The 6,129-nt window shown below is 53.9% G+C and overlaps 1 protein-coding gene across 1 annotated transcript in view; it reads left to right on the forward strand.

The window, feature by feature from the left end:
• Nucleotides 1-4,679: 4,679 nt before the first annotated feature.
• Nucleotides 4,680-6,129, forward strand: part of FCHO1 (FCH and mu domain containing endocytic adaptor 1) — a 27,805-nt gene continuing 26,355 nt past the window's right edge. The window contains exon 1 of the mRNA XM_007461025.1: nt 4,680-4,732. The gene's annotated coding sequence lies outside the window, so the exon portion shown is untranslated. The remainder of the gene's footprint in view (nt 4,733-6,129) is intronic.

Below are 6,129 nucleotides of genomic sequence, written 5' to 3' on the forward strand. Positions count from 1 at the left end.
TCCCATCTGCCTCCTAGAACAATTTGGGGCCTGGAGTGCCCCGCCCCCTCTTTCTCCTCTCTCTTTCCTCTCTGTGCCTCTCTTCTTCCTCTCTCCCAGTCCCTCCTGACAGCTGTCTGGCCCAGCCTCTGCGGAGCATGCGCTAAAAATATCCCGTCAGTAGCCGAAACACCTGGGGACCCTGGAGCATATGCGGCAGGAGCCAGATGTGCGATCTTGACCTGGGCACCCACTGTCTGCGCTGCCTGCTCGTCGGCAGCCCCTCCCCGATACTCACCCAGAGCCCGATCCGCAGCCTCCCCCTGATTTCTCTGTGTTGCTTCAACATCCACATCCTGCCTCCAGGCCTTTGCACCCGCGGTGTCCACTCCCTGGAATGCCACCATCCAGCCATTCATCAGTCAGCACATACTGGATGCTGCCCTCGCGGGGCAAACAGTGTCAAGTAGGGGAGTCAGACACATAGGTGGGGACAACAACCCACAATGACGGGTGTGGTGGGTGGCACGGGGCGCCAGAGGAGCCCCCCAGCCCTGGGGGTCGGGGAAAGCTTCCTGAGGATACAAAGGATTAAGCCAATGTTAGGGGATGACAGAGAGCATGGCTGGCGGAGGGACCCGCAGAGGCAGAGGCTTGGTCTTTTAGAGGAACCGAGAGGAGACAGAAAATTGAAGCTCCCGGAACACTGGCAGGCCGGGGGGCGGTGCCGGCCCTACAGCTGCGTGGACACCCCACTGAGCAGTTGAGACTTCCCCTTCAAAGGACTGGGAGTCAGGGAGAGAGGGGTCCAAGCTGGGGAGCTGTGAGCATGCCAGGGTTGGCACTTGGAGTTGGTAGAGGTTCCCAAGGGGATAGAGATGGGGCTGGGGGGACCGGGTCCCTCGTGGGGCGTGGCCAGGGCACTTTTCTAGAAAGATGTGGACTCTTTGAAGGCCACGATGGAGGAGGAAGGGGTAGCCTTTCTCTGAAAGAGCAACGCAAAACCTCTATATCTTCCAAACCCCACTTGCTAGGGGCCCTTCTCCAGGAAGCCCTCCCTGTTCTGGTCCCCACCTCCAGCCCAGGCCCTTCTCTGGCTCTTCCTGACCCACTCCCTTTAAAATGCCACCCTGTCCACCAGTGAGTCACCCTCTTGTGTTGCCTTCTGGTCTGTAAGCTGGGTTGCTGCTGGGACAGGACAAGGTCGGCACCCGCCTACACAATATGTGCCGTTCCCCTCCCTGGCACATAGTAGGTGCTCAGGAAATGTTAGTTGTGTCCCAGCTTGGCATCACTGGGAATGTGACCTTGGAAACGTTACTTAACCTCTCTGGACCCCCCCCCCGACCCCCCCACCCCACACACAATCTCAGAAAATTGGCCTGAACCTCCAGGTACCCTCGGACTGTATTGGAGTGACTGGACACCTGAGTTTCCTTCCCCAGCCCCAGACAGGCCTGTTCTGCATCCTGTCTTCCCCATCCTCACAGCATCTTTTGGGATCCAAGGTCAGGACAGGTGAGAGCTTAGGCATCAGTACACCTGGGTCAAGCCCTGCCTCTGACATGTCTTCACTCTCTGACTTCAGAGAGTAGCCTCTTGTCCACCAGCCTTGGTCCCTTCACCTGTAAAACAAGAATCAAAGCCCCCTTCCCAACCTTGCCCCTGGCCCAGGCTTGAGAGAGGCTTGTATGGGGGTATGAATGCAGTTCAGCCCCCACCTGGCTGGTGTGGGTGGTGCCGGGCTCCCATGGATCTCCCAGCTTCTGGCACGGAGGGGGCCAAGCCTAACACAATGCCCCAGCCCTGGGGGTTATCACTGGGCTGAAAGGAAGCCAGACCAGAGCTTCCATGCAGGAACTGAGAGCTAAGTTACCAGTCAGATGGGGAACTGGGAAGAGAGCACTCCAGCTGGAGGGAACAGCTGGAGGGAGCAGCAGGTGCAAAGGCCCTGAAGTGGGACTGATGGTGGTGGGACTGCCGCAAGGGGCGTGTGGCCAGACTGGGCTGGCCTGGAGGGCTTGGTGGGGGGGGCGGTGGGGGGCAGTGGGGGTCTTTACTGAGGGTGCTGGGCACTCAGGCAGGGTTTGGAGCCGGAGAGGCAGTGATCAGTTTCTGTTTGAAAACCCCTCTGTGGGTACAAGTTAACATCCTGAAGCCACTATACCTGTGCCCCTGAATGGAATAATCAAGCGAATGGAGAGCGGTTGGTGGGAGCCAGGTTTCTCACCACTGGAGTGGGAGGTTACAGACAGGCAAGGGAGGAGGCTAGGAGGATCCATTTGGTAATGGATTAGGTGTAGACATATCTGTATGAACTCATGTTTAACTTAATATAGATACAGTTACATATGGAAATATTTACAGATCTGTGTATATACACAGGTTAGTATACAAACATATATGTCCTTGCTCTGTCAGCCGCCTAGAAGCAACTACACCCCAGTAGTGATGAGCAAACCTACTACCCAGATCTTGGTTTCTAACAGTATTCTCCAATGAAAGGCACCAGGGCTGCTCCTTGGAGAAAGGCTGATTCTAGGACTGGGACAGGAAATATACCAGATGAGCTTGGAGCATTTTGTAGTGACAACATAAGAGAAGTGCTAAAAAGAAAACAAACCAAGGATGCGATGGATGGGGGCATGTCAAAGGGACATGAGAGCCAACTGAATGAGCTTCCAGGGGCCAAAGCTGGAAAAATTTGAGTAGGAAAATCAATAAAGTAGTATTGGATTATAACCCAAAATGTAGAATAAATATCCATGAGTCCGTACTGATATGAATGATTGAATAGATAAATAAATGGGGAGAAGAGACATATTTCCCATCAGAGGAATTCCAAATAATTTTTGCCCTCGAGGTGGGGGAGTGTGAATCCTTATCCCTTAGGTGTGGGCTGTAAATAGGGACTTCCTTCCAAAGGGTACAGCAGGGAAAGGGGGAAGAGACTAACTTGACAGTGGAGACACCTGACAGATGCTACCTCAGCCAGGTGATCTCAACATCAGAGTGAAAATTCACGTTGATGGCATGTGCCCTGGGAGTTTCACCTCTGTGATCCTCTCCAAACCCATCCCCCCAGTCTAACCCAGAGAAAAACATCAGACAAATACCAATGTGGCAAGCATATTATGGCATATAAATGTATCAAATCCACATGTTGTACACATGAAATTTACACAATGTTATATGTCAAATATAGTTCAAATTAAAAAAATTTTTTTTAAATCCTGATTGAGGGACATCCTACAAAACACCTGACTAGTTCTCAAAACTGTCAAAGTCATCAATACCAAGAAATTCTGAGAAACTACTTAGCCCAGAGGAGCCTGAGAGACATGATGACATGATGATCCCTAATAGGATCCTGGGACAGAAAAAGGACATTAGGGGAAACTGAGGAAGTCTGAATAAAGTATGTATTTTAGTTAATAATAATGTCTCAATATTGGTTCACAAATTGTGAAAAATGTACCATATTAATGTAATGTAAGATGTTAATAACAGGGGAAATTGGGTGTAGGACACACAGGAACTCTCTGTATTAGCTTCACAATAATTCTGTAAATCAAAAACTGCTCTAAAATTTAAAGTTTATTAAGAAAAAAACCCTATAGTTGCCATGGGGAACAGGGATTGTCGGGGGAAGAGATGGAGGCAACAACAGGCCCAAGTAGAAGCCCAGGCAGCATCCAGGCTGGAGATGACTGGGCCCAGGCCACTGCAGGGTACAGGAAAGTTAGCAAATTGGGGGTGTTTCAGAGACACAGGGCCAGCAGGACCAGTGTGGATGATAAAGGGAAGAGAAGGCTCTCAGGGACTCCCAGGCCTCTGGCCAGCCTCCTGAGCGGCCTTTCTAAGCTGGGGAGGCTGGTGGAGGAGCAGGCCTGTGGGCAGGCAGATCAACCAGGAGTGGAGGTTTGAATGGAGGACCAGCAGGTGCTGTATAAATCTCATTTTATGAGGACTCACTCGAGGGCGACCGGACCCTTTCAGACTTGTGACATGACAACATTCTTAAGGATGGTTCTCCCCACCTCTGGGACCAGATCCTGAGGCTGCCCTTATAAGGCTGTGGACTTGCTATGTGGCCTGCAGGAGCCTTTTCTGAGCCTCAGTTTCCCCATCTGTAAAATGAGGATCAATAATGTCCCGCTCACAGGCTTGTAGAGGGAATCAAATGAGTCCTTCTCAATGCTTGGCACACATTGGGAGCTCAATAAACTATAGTCACCCTTCCCACCCAGTCTCAGGTGAAAGGAGCGGGACCTGTCGCTTTAAATTATGGAGATTTAAAAAAAAAAAAGGAGCCGCTTCTCCGACTCAGCCAATCAGCGCGCTGGGCTGGCGGAGCTGGCCTCCTAAATGGTCCAATGGCTGGCCGCGCGCTCTCAGAGCCCGCCCCTGCCTCCAGGCCGCCGCGGAGGTGGGGACTCTCCCGGCCGCGCCCCAAAGGCGGAGCCAGCTGGCGGCCGCGCCGCACCGCGGAGGGAGGGGAGGGGAGGGGAGGGGAGGGGCTGGACATCCCTTTTACAAATGGCCACACAGGCGGCACTACATGTGAGATGGCTATTTAGCATTGTGGAAGCCAGGAAGACATCATCCAACTCTGGAGAAGAAAAACATTGACAGAGTAAATGCCTCTTGTTTATGATACATAGTAATAAAAACAAACAAACCTGTTACAAATAATTGTGAGCGACCGAGCCGCAGGTGGCGGCGGGCGCGGGGCTCGGCCCGAGCTCGGGAGGTAAGTGCTGTTCACCGAGACACCCCCGAAACCCCCTGGCCCGCGCAGCCCCCCATGCGCACCGCGCCTGGCAGCCCGACGGTACCGGGGGTCAAAGGCGCGGCGGGGTGTGAGGGATGGAGAACAGGGGGTGGGGGGGCTGCGCAGTGGGCGCCCCTTCCTTGCCCCCACTCCCCCGTGATAATCGGGGATCCGCGGAGGGAGCTAGAGACCCCTTCCAAATCCTCCATCTCCTGGCCTAGAACTGGAGCGTGCAGCGGGGCAGCTATGAAGCGAGACCCCTCCCCAGATCCCTTTATTCTAAGCCTGGATCTGGGTCTAGGTTCCGGGACAGAGATGGGGACGCCACTCTCCCTCCCGCCTGGGACCCAGGACAGCTGAAACGGGTCCCAATTTCCCTTTTCCCAGTTCTGGCCTGTAGACCCCTGGGGACCAAGATGAGGAACCCCTTTTCTCTACTATGAACCCCGATCTAGGCCTGGCCGAGGAGCTGGGGGTCCCCTGGTCCCTCCTCTAGAGTGTCCTTTTCCAGGCCCCCCGAGCACAAGGATGGGCGGTGGAGGGGCCTTTCACTGGCGTCCTCTGCAGGGACCCCAAGTTTGGAATTCTAGCGAGGGGTCAGTGTGGGGTCCCTTGCCTGGCAGGCCAGGCCGGGCCAGGCTTAGAGAGACTTGGAGCGTGGACTTGGTGGTGGTCCCTGCTTCAGTGGGGTTGGGCAGCGAGCATCTGTTCCCAGGGATTAAAATAAATCGTAAATTAGGATCTTGCTGGAGGCTGGCTGCAAGTGGAGTGCGGAGGAGTGTTGGGGGGTGGGTGGCCCCTCCATCTGCCTGGGATGCCAGAATTTGCCTGCCCCAGCCGCAGTGGGGACCTGGAGGTGGCTTTGGATGGACCTGACTCACTGGTGACCTTGGGCAGGTGACAGACCTCCCTGAGCCTTGATTTTTTTTTTTTTTTTTTAATTTGAAAGTGGGCTTTGGAGCCTGTATTCTACAGATTCTGAAACCCACCCACCCCATCTTTTGCCAAATGTAACTCCACCCTTTTGCTAAAGATGTTGGTGGTTGGAGGAGAGAGAGCAATAGGTTTGGAGATCTCCCCATATGCCTTGCTGGCCTCTGAGCCTCAGTTTACTGCACTGCAAAATGGGTTGATGGTCACATTCTGGCATTGCTGGAAGGGTTGCTCTGCCAGACAATAAAACATATTGCCAAGCTGCCATCATCAGAACAGGGGCTCCTCCACCCTGGTTGCACCCACTGGACTGCCCGGGACACACCCTGACCCACATAGCTTCACCCACACCAGGGGCAAAGCCAGTACCTGGGCAGGATCCTGGGCAGGAGGAGGTGGGAGGCACTGGGCCAGTCTATCCCCTATCCCTTTGGCCTCTTTCC

Source organism: Lipotes vexillifer, unplaced genomic scaffold (genome assembly GCF_000442215.2).
Source record: "Lipotes vexillifer unplaced genomic scaffold, Lipotes_vexillifer_v1.1 scaffold469, whole genome shotgun sequence".
Lineage (NCBI taxonomy): Eukaryota > Metazoa > Chordata > Mammalia > Artiodactyla > Lipotidae > Lipotes > Lipotes vexillifer.